This window comes from Ixodes scapularis, unplaced genomic scaffold, assembly GCF_016920785.2.
Source record: "Ixodes scapularis isolate PalLabHiFi unplaced genomic scaffold, ASM1692078v2 PGA_scaffold5__190_contigs__length_132052651, whole genome shotgun sequence".
Taxonomy (NCBI): domain Eukaryota; kingdom Metazoa; phylum Arthropoda; class Arachnida; order Ixodida; family Ixodidae; genus Ixodes; species Ixodes scapularis.
Window position 1 is genome coordinate 115268542 of NW_024609880.1, and position 12887 is coordinate 115281428.

Here is a 12887-nt window from a genome sequence, read left to right on the forward strand (position 1 = left end):
ATGATTGTCACCTTCTCGTCTCAGTTCATTGAACTGTCCACGCGTTTTCAGGTCAGTCATAACTTCCAGTACCTACGATTGGGAGTTATGGTCGCATGATTAAAATATAGTATTTTATAATTTCTTTTAATAACTAAAAGGTCAAGTACAAAAATAAAACAGTGCTTGTCCTTCATATATGCGGACTGCTTTCTCATCTATAAGGCAGGGAAAAAAAAACATTGTGAAATGGGAGCGGAAAAAAAGAGCGGCATGGGAGTTTACCCGAACCAGGGATGGGCAGTATTTCAAATACAAGTAATTGAAATACGTATTTCGAACACTTTGTGCATTTTGCATTTGTATTTAATTACAAATTGGGTAATGTATTTGACGTGTGTATTTAAATACTAAAACTTGGGTATTTCAAATAGAATTGTCAATAAATACAATTTTGTGGGCGAAAATACATCTCTCAAATTTATTGCCACTCTCCAGAGCAGGAAGAAAACTACGTTCTGCACCGAATGCAGTGTCTCTCAATCAAGTACAAGTGTTTAGTCACTTTGTGATTACAGTGCTAGTCCAGGGCAAGAATAGTGACGAAATCGACGTTCACGGGCAGAATGGCTAAATAAGCGCCTGTGACAACTTGTGATGCTTTCCAGCCTGATTTCCATCCATATGTTTTCCTGGAATATTCTAAATGCGCGGGTCGTCCAGATTTTCGTAACTGGTGCGAGTTGCAACAATAAAAAATTCTCTAGCTAGTGCTGCGCGTCTTGGTCGTCTCGGTTCTTTGTTGGTTTATACCAACATGTAATCGACAAAAAAAGTTGCTTCAAGCTCTGTACTTTCTTCACCTATTACGTCCCAGCTGAGTACATTTTTTGTGATTATATTTCTATTACGTTACTAGAGCCTCGCACACTAACTCCCGAGTGTGCAATGCAAAATTAAACTGAGATACCCAGAAATTCGTTGCAGGTGCCCTGAAGTCGCCGACGCAAATTTTGAGGAATGTATTTGGAAAATTATTTGGAGGAGACCAAATACATTTGGTTATATTTGTATCTTGTACTTAAAAGCTTTTTTGGAAATGTAATTGGATTTGTAATTAAATACATTTTTGACGAAGTATTTTGTATTTTGTATTTCGATATATATTTGCACGTATTTTGCCCATCCCTGACCCGAACCATACCCGAACCAGGCCCGAATCCCGCGCGAGCCCGACTGTGTGTTTTTTTTTTATTAGTTCTACTTTTGTTTTACATGGCACCGCTCATACTGAGCAAAAATTTGTTATCTCCGATGTAAAACATAACTTGTTTTTAAAAAGTCTGTAGACTTAGAACGATGATTCGGACGACAAAAATGCAGCTTGATTTAACACGCACACACACACACACACACACACACAAAGACACACACACACACACACACACATATATATATATATGTATATGTGCGTGTGTGTGTAAAAATAGTGAAAACGATTTCAGTACGCACGATATTATATTTCAATACATTTTTGAAATTAAAATTCTATTTAGTGCAACTTTATAATTACTCTTTTTTACATTTGGAACAAAACTTCCCTTTAGTTGGAGACAAAAACAGGCAAACAAGGCAATAAGTTTAAGAAGTTTGAGCCCCTTTTTTTATTACCGAGCCCCATATTACCGAAGCATATGAAGATCGAGAACCACCAATTTCAACAAACTGGGATTGTGATTCTATCGTGATTCTAGGTAGCCTCGTAGCCAGTTAATTATATGATCATTTCGCAAGATGGACTGTAGTTTTACAAACAACTTAATGCGAGACAGCTTGTCAAATGCTTTAGATAGATCAAAAAACATTACATCAATTTGCCCGGTACGATTAAGAGAGGCACTAATTTCATGAATCGTCCCACTAAGCTGGGTCGCGGTGGACAAACCTTTACGAAAGCCATGTTGGTTGGGACAAAAAAAAAAACCGGTTGAGCTCCAAGTGGCTTATGATGTGTTTAAAAATAATGTGTTCTCTTAGCTTCGAGGTCCGAACACGAATATAAAATAGAAACTGAGTTCTAAATGGTAACCAGATGGCGGGGTCCATCTTTATGAATGGGAATGACCTTGGCTGACTTCCAGTCATGTGGCAACTTTCTTGAGGACATAGATTCTTCAAAAATTTTATGAAATACCTTTGCACACCACTCAGCATAGCGGACACAAAAAAATTCATTGGGAAGGCTGTCGACCCCAGGACCTTTTTTAGTATCAAGGTTTAGACAATAGGATAAGATAAGATAAGATAAGACGCCTTCGTAAAAAATTTGAATATCTGGCAGGGGGTCAAAGCTGATGTTATCAGTCATACAGGGCGAGTCACCATTGTCAATGGTAAAAACTGTCTAGAAGTAATCATTAAAACATTCCGCGATTACGCCGGGATCATTGGCTGTACTATGAGATATGGAAAAAGAGCTGACAGAGTGTTTCTTTGGTGATAAGTATATCCGAAATTTGCTGGTGATGACTTGAGGAAGTTGTGCAAAGTAACGCTAAAAAATTTTTCTTTTTCGCTTGATATCATGAATTTCAGTCTGTCATTCAAGTCCGCAACAGGCGCCGACTTCTTTTTAAATCGCTTAATTTGTCTAGTCCAGTGAAAAATTTCGCGATTAATTGACGGTTTGCGTTTTCCGGACACAACCCTACGAGTCGGCACAAATGTATGCAGATAGTGATGGCTAGTGCCCTTGACGAAGGGCAACAATATATCAATATTATAGTTATTCGTAAAACACATATTTTGAAAGAGTCAAAGGCCAGTTCAAGAACATCAAGGACAGATTCCTCAGTCGCTTTCGAAAAGTTGTAAACATAATGCACCCGAGGAGGCGCAGGTGCGGTTCTCTTCTTAGGCCAGATGCTTTGAAAGACAACAATTAGGTGGTCCGAAAAACTTTTGAGTACACGGACGTCGTATTTGAAGGATGCAATCGGCTCGGAAAGAAAAATAATGTCAAGCAGGAATGATGCACTTTCCTGCACGCGTGTAAACTCTGTAACAACTTGTTGTTGGTTGCAGCTAAATGCCATATCAACAAGTATATCAGAACTAGAACAATTGGTGTCTTGAGATAAGAGGCAAGAGCAGTCATTCAGAGGCAAATTGAATATTTGCCTCTGATTGATTCAGTAAATAGTAAATATTTATTTAACTAATCTAGAGAATTGCGGTAAAATAGTGCGATACTCCAAAAACGATTAGGCGACTACTCAGAAAACAAAAATGCGGCGGAAAAATGAATCCTAGGTTGGAACTTTCAGTGTATTACGCACGTTATAATTGGAATTTTCTGTCCCTCAATATGCATCCGTGGTGCATTATTAATTTATTCAAAGATTTTTTGTAAATAATAACCAAAGTTGCACTCAAATATTTGCTGTTAAGCTGAACACAGGGGATCTCGCTCCTATGTTTGACAGGACAAGCAGAATTGGAGACGAGCACTTCCAGCCCGCCATAAAACAGTAGCCATTTAAAAACTAAATAAACAGCATATTCGTTGTTAATGCACTGCTAAGATGTGACAGCGCTACAGTAGCATCTGCCTAATTATGATCCTCTTAAAAATGTACAGCGAACTCTATACCCGGCACGCGCGAATTAAACCCGCGCTAGAACCCAAGCGATAGCTTTTTTTTTTCCTTTTTATGCCCATTTTTCAGCCCAACAACTTAAAAAAGGCATTAACTTTCCTTTACAAGGTTCAATCATTAAAACAAATTGAACGACCTCCACGTGTAGGGAAGGTTATCCGCTGCCGCTCCTGCAGCTGATATCCCTCACTGCACGTCGAGGACGTTCATTTTTTTTTTTCGCACGAAGCGTTCATTTGATCACACAAAGTGTTGTATTGAGATTACAGGCCTTTTTACTTCAAACGCTGAATCTTCATTTTTGCAATATTTGAGACCAGTCTGATCATCGGTAGAATTATTACACAATATAATATTTAAGGAACTTCGGTTATAAACACTGTCGACTTTGGTTCTTATCGGACAAGTGTTTTGACGGTTCAAACTCGCCTATTACAATAGGTAAATAGCTATTGCTTCGTATGTGTACTAACGTTTTTAACTCTATCGAATTAAAGTAGATCATTGCCATACTCTATGAATTATTGAGTTAGTTTTCGAACAATACAGGCACCTATAATATATTTCCAAGCTTAAATCTTCAACGAATGGCGCACTCATTTCTATCTACGTCCAGTTTATTAAGGTTTACAAAACGATTCTTTAATAACTTAATCATATATCTACCGGGAACATTCATGCAAATTTCTGCCAGCTTTTCCCTGTGTAATAAAACAGTTAAAACCTTTACCTTCGCTTTTGATTTACCTTACACATGTGGGCTCGAGAGCCTTCATCCCGCTTCAAAACATGTTTTTTTTTTTTTTTTCAAATTTGAAGAGGAGCACATTTTATGCTTTTTGTATTGCTGAAAAATACACAGCTGCACAATATCTTTTGTGGAATAGCATTCGTTGCCAATATAATTACAGCTATTTATGTCTCGTCCTTCAGCTCTAATTCATGGCCGCACGTGGGAGGAAATTTAGCTTTTTATTGAAGTAGATCCCATCAAGCTAAAAAGCAAACCTAACTTTTAGAAAAAAAAAAATGCATGAAAAGCAACAAATGGTATTTCTTTGCCTACAACCCATTCTTATTCTGCTCGTGCAGGAATATATGTATATTGGAGAGGCATTGACTGTTCAGACGCCATCCAGCAGAGCTCTTGTAAAGCTCTAGCTTTGAAAGGTGCTAAAGCATAGAAAATCGTCTCGGTCTCATTATGCGAAAATTTTAATATATGGAATTACTTATGGTTGTTACAGCCATCATTATTTGCTCCTCTTTCTTTAGGCTCTAGAAACAAACGACTGCACTAACCCGAGAGGCCACTTAGCATTTAAGGTATCCGCACTAAAATATTTGTTGACATACAAAATTGTGAGCATACATATTTCTCTAAAGCGTAGAATCAGCAAATGCATTTTACCAGTATGGGTGGGGTAACTATTGGTATTATATTTCTAGACAATGCAGTGCACAGATAAAATGCACAATATTGCACACGGGCTTTCACGCGTCTGTAATTGTGTGCACTTACGTAATAAACATCAGCAAAGAAAGCAGCACGAGTCCATAAGTGTCAACTTTACATACCAAATCAACGATCCTCTTGTTGTGTGAGTACCTTGAATGTTTTTTTTTTATTTTTTGCTGAGCTACTGGTTCTGATAATTTTCTTTGAACCTTTGTGAAATTATTTAACAACAATATTGCTCTCAAAGCATAAAGTATCTTCAAAAGTTACTTTATGCAACATTATCGCGAAGCTTTACACAATGCATTATGTGTTCCCACAAGTTATGCCATTATAATGACGAAGGCAACAGCAAAATTGAAGCTTTCATATCAGAAATTAGTAAGACCTTGTTTCCATAAGATCGATGAAAAAGTGACTCCGAATCTGTGACGTCTTCTTAAATAAGATGTTGTAATATAACCAAAATAGGAAAATAGCTTAAACAAATGATATACCAAAGCAGAAAAAAATAGTTGATAGCCACCTCCACATGACACTCCAGTACGCTCATCCCTTTATATTCTCGCACTTGGCTTCACAAAATGCAAAGTACAACCCAATACATAGAAAGAAATAGATACCACGTACTTTATAGTAATGTGTTCAGGCATGTAATTTTATAGCAGTATCTGAAAGCCACTGAAGAAATAAGATATTATATATAATACTGCACCCGCCTCCGCCGCCCCTTGTCAATACCCCCCGCCCCCCCCCCCCCCTCGAGGTGCCCCCTATTTTGATCTTCCCACTCCCTCTCGGGGCACGTGGAGCGAAATCTCTAGCTGCAGAACCGAGGGGTCCTGGTTTCAATACCCAGCCCTACCCGTTTCAATATTAATGAGCATTCTACAGGCGTGCGGTCGTGTATCTCTACGGTGTGATGCGCGTTAAAGACCCTAAACTAATGATTATACTACAATTGCTCAATTGCTCTACTACAAATGAGACACTAAACTCTTGTTGGAGCTAACTTCCGGCAGTACGCATACATGCACACAACAAAAGTACGCCTAAAATTTCTAAATTTGCTCTCCCTTGTGAGCTGGGCATTGAACTGTTTAAATAAAATTATAAGGAAGCTGGTTTATGAATGGAAATAGGAGCATTTGAAACAGCATTGAAGCAATTGCATCCTCGTTTCAACCACAAAAGTTGAAAACTCCGAGGGACTCACAGGGATATATAATAATACCAGTATGTGATAGCATTTTTTCATCTAACTTTGCAATTTTGAGCGTGCGATTGCTAAAATATTGTGATCGTGCACTCTTCAACGTTCGCAAGTAGCACAGCCTTGTGGCCAAAAATATTTTTTGTCTGAAAATGTAGTGTCTTCTAAAGCGACAAAATTCCAGTGCAGAAGCTACGGCTCCGGGTTTTAAGACAAATCGCATAAAATCCGAAAAAGGCCGCGGGTAACGTTCTCGTCAATTTGGACATGTCTGGGAATCTATACTTATCAATGCCACGATGTCCAAAAAAGAAAAAAATGGAAAATGATGTATTCTATGTATAATCCTGATCCGCACAGGGTAAGTATTTCTGAGGAAAGGACTCTCCAGTTTCCGTTAAAATCTCGGATTTCTGACAGAATGGGGCTCACCGTTTATCTCATCAAGTTTTGTTCAGGACAACCTGCCATTGTAATTGTGGGCTTCAACGAAAACCACTGTTTTAGTTTTGAGTTTTTATATTAGCTTAGAATAAATAGCAAAAAAACACTACCCGAATTTCACTAGAAATAATCTCGGAAAGCGCCGAATGCTAGGACGCTTAATTGTGAAAGGTTTATGTTTCATTGCTTGAAGAATCGGTTGTCATTTGGTTTATTTTGGCCTCAGTCACAAGAAAATGCCAGAATAAGATTTCACTAGAGGTTGATCGGTTGTGCCGGGCATTCGAGGCCTACATTTCCCCACAAGTCTTATAAATAGGCTTCACTGCTGGATGTTTGGTTGATACGTGGTAATGTGGGTTCATGTTTACCGCTAAGGGAATTATGTGAAGAACCAGAAAAAAAAATCATAGGAATGGAAACTTTGAGAGTCGCTGACGCCTTCGAGTATAAACTCCTTAGTCCAAAATTAGGGCTCCTAAAATTTTCAAACTGGGACCAAGGAAGGCGAATCTCTGTGGTGCTGCTGTAATTTCTAGATGAAAGTAAGAAATGAGGTTTAAAATATTTCATAGGCCCTGACAACACACGCTTGCAGGAGGAAAAGAAGAAGAAATGAGAAGAATTTATAACCGCCGATTAAAAGAAAAAAAAAACTAAAAAAACGCTTGAACTGTTTAACGGCTACTATGGTAGCTTAACAAGCATAAGCTTGAGAGAATGTTTGCAAATAGTATAACCAATTTATATATGTTCAACTCTCTATCATGTATATGCACTGACACTCTACCTAATTGAAATATTCACTAAATTCAGACATGGAAGGCCCATATTTTAGGCTTTTGAAAACCCGAAAAGTAAGCATGCGAGGTTAGCGTAAGAAAGTACTTACATCAACGCAGATGGAGAGAAAGTATCACAGGCTTTGGTAGTGCACTCAAATTTGGGGACCTGCAATATTAATTTCAACATCGAACAACAAGGTAAGATAGCAACTTAAATGCTTATCCCTGGAATATTCCGATAAAAATTTCGTTCTTCATGATGCCTGGCGAATGAGGGTGACCAATCCGCGTCATATATCGTAATGTGCGACATGAGTTCGCATATCTGAAGGGTGACAAAATCTGCAGTAAAGAAAGCAAATGTGCTAGCGATATTTTGATTCTTTCACAATTAGTTATGATGCCTCTACGCACATTCTGTGGGCTACAAGGTTCATCTTATACACATTGATTTTCGAAATCTAGAAAACTAAGAGGCTACGATGAATTTTATGTCAAGAATAGTGGCAGGACTGAAAGGCGGTCTGACTAATATAAATACTCAATTTGTTTTTTGAAAACGCGATTGTCTGAATTATTCAAATAACTCAAGGACTGCACACAGGATCTGCATCTACTCGTTTAAAATTGAGTTAAGATACCGAGTATTGACCTCGAAAGTAATTTGAGTGAAGTAGAAGTCACTCAAATGGAAATTAATTTAGAATATTTCTAATTACTGTACAAAAGTAGCGAATTACATTTGAAGTTACTTTTATGTGTTTTTTCATGGTAACAACAAAGTACATAGGTTTTGATTCGTTAGCAAAATTTTGCTAGCGAAATATGAATTGCCTTGTTTCTTAGCAGATATGGTTTAATAGCTGGCACTACTTCTGCTTGTCTAATTTTTTTGTATTTTTTGTTTGTTTTTTCGGTAAATTTGAGGTTTATCAGTGCCTGAGCTTGATAATTTAGACAGCGTTCGCTTTTTTACAGTGTTGCGTTAATTACATCTAAAAAGTACGTGAAGTACAAATTAATGAGAGTTTATGTGCTTCCAGTAAAGTAGTAAGTACACCACTCGGAATGCCCTTGAGGTAACGTACACTGAATACAATATATTTCAAGGTAAAGTGCAACTACTTTCAACACAATCTTTCATGGTGCCTTTTCATTCACTATAAAGTGTTTTTTTAACTGGTATGCATTGCTCATGGGGTAATCGGAGGTGCATCAGTCTTTTACGGAAATGGCAGCAAATATTGTATAAAGTCACATTGCCACAGAGTAGTTAATCTCGCTGACGAGCTATTTGACACAATCAACTTAAGCACTATTTGTGTCGGTCTTATAGCTGCCATTACTTCACTCAGAGAAATGACCAGATGACGTCTCGAAAGAGCGCGTTTTCCCACGACGATACGCCATTTTTGCTTGTTTTTTTTTCGAATTCTGGCAATGTTAATTGAAGTCGGGAGTTTTCATTTCTTCGGAAAGTACCAGAAAAAAATACTTCAATACAGTACAAGCACGTGCTCAGAGAATGTAGTTCAAGTAAACTACAATTTTTTCTAACCAGTAATACTTCAAGTACCATGTTCTTAGATTAATTCCCAACACTTCTTGTTTTTTTTATATTTTATATAATACGTTGGGGGAATTACTAAGGTTTCTCCAACTATCTTCGAGTCTTTGAAGATCTGCATATTCTGAGTTTTATGACGAAAGGCAACGCAAAAACGTCACCTTTGCGTTGCCCTTTAGCAGGTGGTTCTTCGGGTAAAGACCAAACTACAGGAGCACCATATGAGCTTCAGTGCGGGTACTGCATTTTGTTGCCTCCTTTGAGTGAGGATCCAGCGTGTACACATCCTACAGTGGGCGAAGTTTCTCCGTTGGGGAGAAGTGGGCACTAGTCCCTTCTTCAAATGGGCCAAGTGTCCTTGAGCTTCGGGACACGAATGAACGCCAGTCTTCGGCGTTTTTTTGTATCCTCACATCGTGCTGATCGTGGACGGTTGACTGCTCAGTTCGTGCACCTCAGTAGTGTAGAAACGCGCGCGCCGAACCAGCAAAAAGCACAAAAAACATTAATGGCGCCTTTTCCGAAGTATATAAATTTGTTTACGAGTTCGAGGTAACTGTGAATAAGTTTTTGTACTGTGTAGGAGCCACGCAGTCCACTGTTGCCGGTTTGAACATGGTGGCACGCACTCATTGATGATCTTCTAAATTTCGGGACGCAATGCGGTACGGTACGCCCATGCCTTGACCACGTGTATGCAGTTACTCTGTGTATTCGCAAATCTTCTCTAAGGTAACGTTCAAGGCGCCTTGCTCCAGTGTCCTCCTGCACACGTGTGAGGATCGGATGCCCCTTGGTGGGTTTACCTTGTCCAGCTCTTTTTTCTTGAGCTTCCGGAAATGCGTGAGCTTCTCTTTGGCAGTTGAGGGTACAGGATCCCTTTGGCTTTCGGTCTGAGAGCCTCAACGAAGCTTTGCGTGTTTATTATAGAGTACAATTTTGTGGTTGACAAGTTATACATGGATGCCTGGTGCTTGAGGACGCCGCCCACTCCATCACAAGAGCGTTTCCCGTGCCCTGATGCGGAGAATATCCACTTGGTGACAACATTCTTTTTCTTGAATTCGTACACCTGGTGCCTGGTTTGAAGTGGCTTGGTACACGGTTTGAAAGATGAATATGTTGCGTGGAAATAGGCAATACTTCCTCCATCCGCCCTTCGACGACATTGAGCGCAAACAGAGCGTGGGACGAGTCATGGACGATGTCGTCGCTCACTCCGCCGAAGCTTAAAGTTCCCTGTTTGGTCGTAGCCACGCAGGTAAAAATGGAAACCATCTCGCTCTTTCAGTGATGTCCTTGCACCACGCGCTGAATCACGACACTCCAGTTTTCAGCAAGATCAAAGTGCGAGATGACGGCACTTTGACTTCACACGCGCTTTCTCGAGTCATATTGCTCTTCGCTAGGCGCGTCTCATGAAGAAATGGAGAATGCATTTTTTTGTCCACTTTTGAAACTCGTTAAAAGAATTCCGGAAGATCTGTGTACAAGATTTGAATGGTGAGAGAATTTATCACTCAAGTCGTCAAAGACCGTAAAATGAGTAGTCACCATCGTTCACTTAGAACCGTTCTATATAACAGTGGTTCCCAAATGGGGGTCCGCGAGGGCATTTAGGGGTCCGCGAAGTCCTGCCACATCAGTCAAGTCCGGCAATAAAAGTTGTCTTTTTTTTCAGATCGAGAAGGAATTTTTCTATTTACGGGCGAGTATTTTCGTGTGTATGTCAATAAGAGAAGTCTACTTCACATTAGCCCTTAGTTGAATCCATTTATTATATTCTCATTATATTTAACCTATACCTTTCCCCTCCCATCACCACGAAGGGGGCAGTCCATCATCTCCGCCGATTCATAAGGGGTCCGCGAAACATCGATGGTTGAGAACCACTGCTATATAGAAACAACTTTTGTCATGTTGCGAGGCCTATTGATTTGTATATTCCTGTTACTCATTGTTTTGCAGTGTGCTTATGTGGCTTCTCTCTTATTTCAAGATTTAAATTACAATGAATTTCACAAGTTCACCTACTTTACGTTTCTTTTTGAAAAAGTAAACAAAAATAAAAACACATTTTCCAAAGCGTAGATCCTCATAATTCCGGTAAGGTTGATGTATTGTAGTCAAATGAGCACAAATATCATGCAATTGAGGCTTCCATAAGAGACATACAACCAAATTATTACATTTCTAGACTTTTTTGTATTTGACTATTATATGTAAAAGATTAAAATAATAAAAATTTAGAAAAATGGGGTTTTTGAGAAAATCGATTTCAAACTTTCATTTGTTATTTTTCACAAAGTTTACGAGAAGGTAGCGGAGCAACTAGCAAACATATCATAATGACATTATTAATATATCCATAATGGCCTTACTTTGAGCTTTCTATAGAGCTAACTAAACAAAATTTACTTTAAGTACAGACAAAGTAAGGAACTGTCAAGTGTTGACCAAAAATCGACCTGAGTGACGCGTTTGACATTCGTTTTAGAAAACAATAAAATTCCTAAAAATATTTGAATACATCAAGATATCTTTGTAGTACCTATTAGGTGAGAGAAAGAAGTTAAAAAAGTGGAGGGACACAACTAGCGTCAGCAGAGGGTGCCAAATACGCGACCTGCGACGGCAGGTAAAAATACTAGTTCCTGCCTTTGCGGCTTCGAGGCTTCGTAACTCGAAAACGAAAAATCTGGGGGACATGCAGTTTTCACCCTTCTTTATTTGGGAAATGCTCCCAAAACATATATTTCACGTCAAAATTAAAAGTTAGGACTTTTTAGCCTGCCCTATTTGAGATGAAATCATCATTTTAGGTGTATTTTGTACGTTAGCATTCATGTAAATCACAAGTTCCAGTGAATGCGCGGATGCGTATTTTCGAAACGCAATTTTAGTCCTTTAGAAATCACTGCTGAAATTTACACCATAAAAGAGAGGCTTAATATTTTAATGGCATCACACAAAGTAATGCCTATAATTTTCTAGCGTTTTTATTTGAATCACTAAGTGCACTTTAATATTTGAAGCATAGCCGTTATTTAGGTACATTTCTACAACGTTCAAATTCAGCAACTTTGGTGTGAGACACCGTTAATATTCGTACTTCTCTGTCATTTTTGTTTTGAAAAATCCACTCGCCTATTTTTACCGTAAATTTTTTAAGGCTCTTTCGCCTAGTGAAGTTGCAAATGAGTAAAATCGTAGTTCATAATTAGGATACTCTCAGAATATTGAAGTGACACCTGAAAGAACAAAGGTGACGGTAAACATTTGCGAGAATAGAAAGTTCAATATTGGGTGCGCTCTCTTTTAGTTGCGTTAAGTATATTATTTTCTAGCAGCGATTCTTTCAAAGCTTATTAAAATATATTGTCAAATATTATCTAGATATTTTCATTGAGTAGTACACAGGTAAGCTTGATTTACGACCTGAAGGGCGAAAAATATGTGGAAACGACGGCCTCCATTCCGCCTAAAATTTATCTTTTTGCGAACTTAGAAAAATATCGTTTTATCAGTTCTGCGAAGGACATGCGCTCCCGCTGTTGCAGCGGATATCCTCCACTGCAGGCGAAACACATCCAATCTAGCACTTTTCATTAACTTATCCCATAAACAAAAAAATAAGTTTTTCGCAATTAACTTCATGGAAACTGGGCGGAAGAAAAAAATAAGCATGCGCGCAAAACATACGAAGTTCATTGACTGATACTGAGCAGAGCTATATTTTTGCCATGAAGAGCCTATATATGCTCTGCGGTGACCGTTTGGA

The 12887-nt window shown here is 38.6% G+C and overlaps 1 pseudogene; it reads left to right on the forward strand.

The window, feature by feature from the left end:
- LOC120843089 lies at window positions 1-7754 on the forward strand (annotated as a pseudogene).
- The last annotated feature ends 5133 nt before the right edge of the window (window positions 7755-12887 follow it).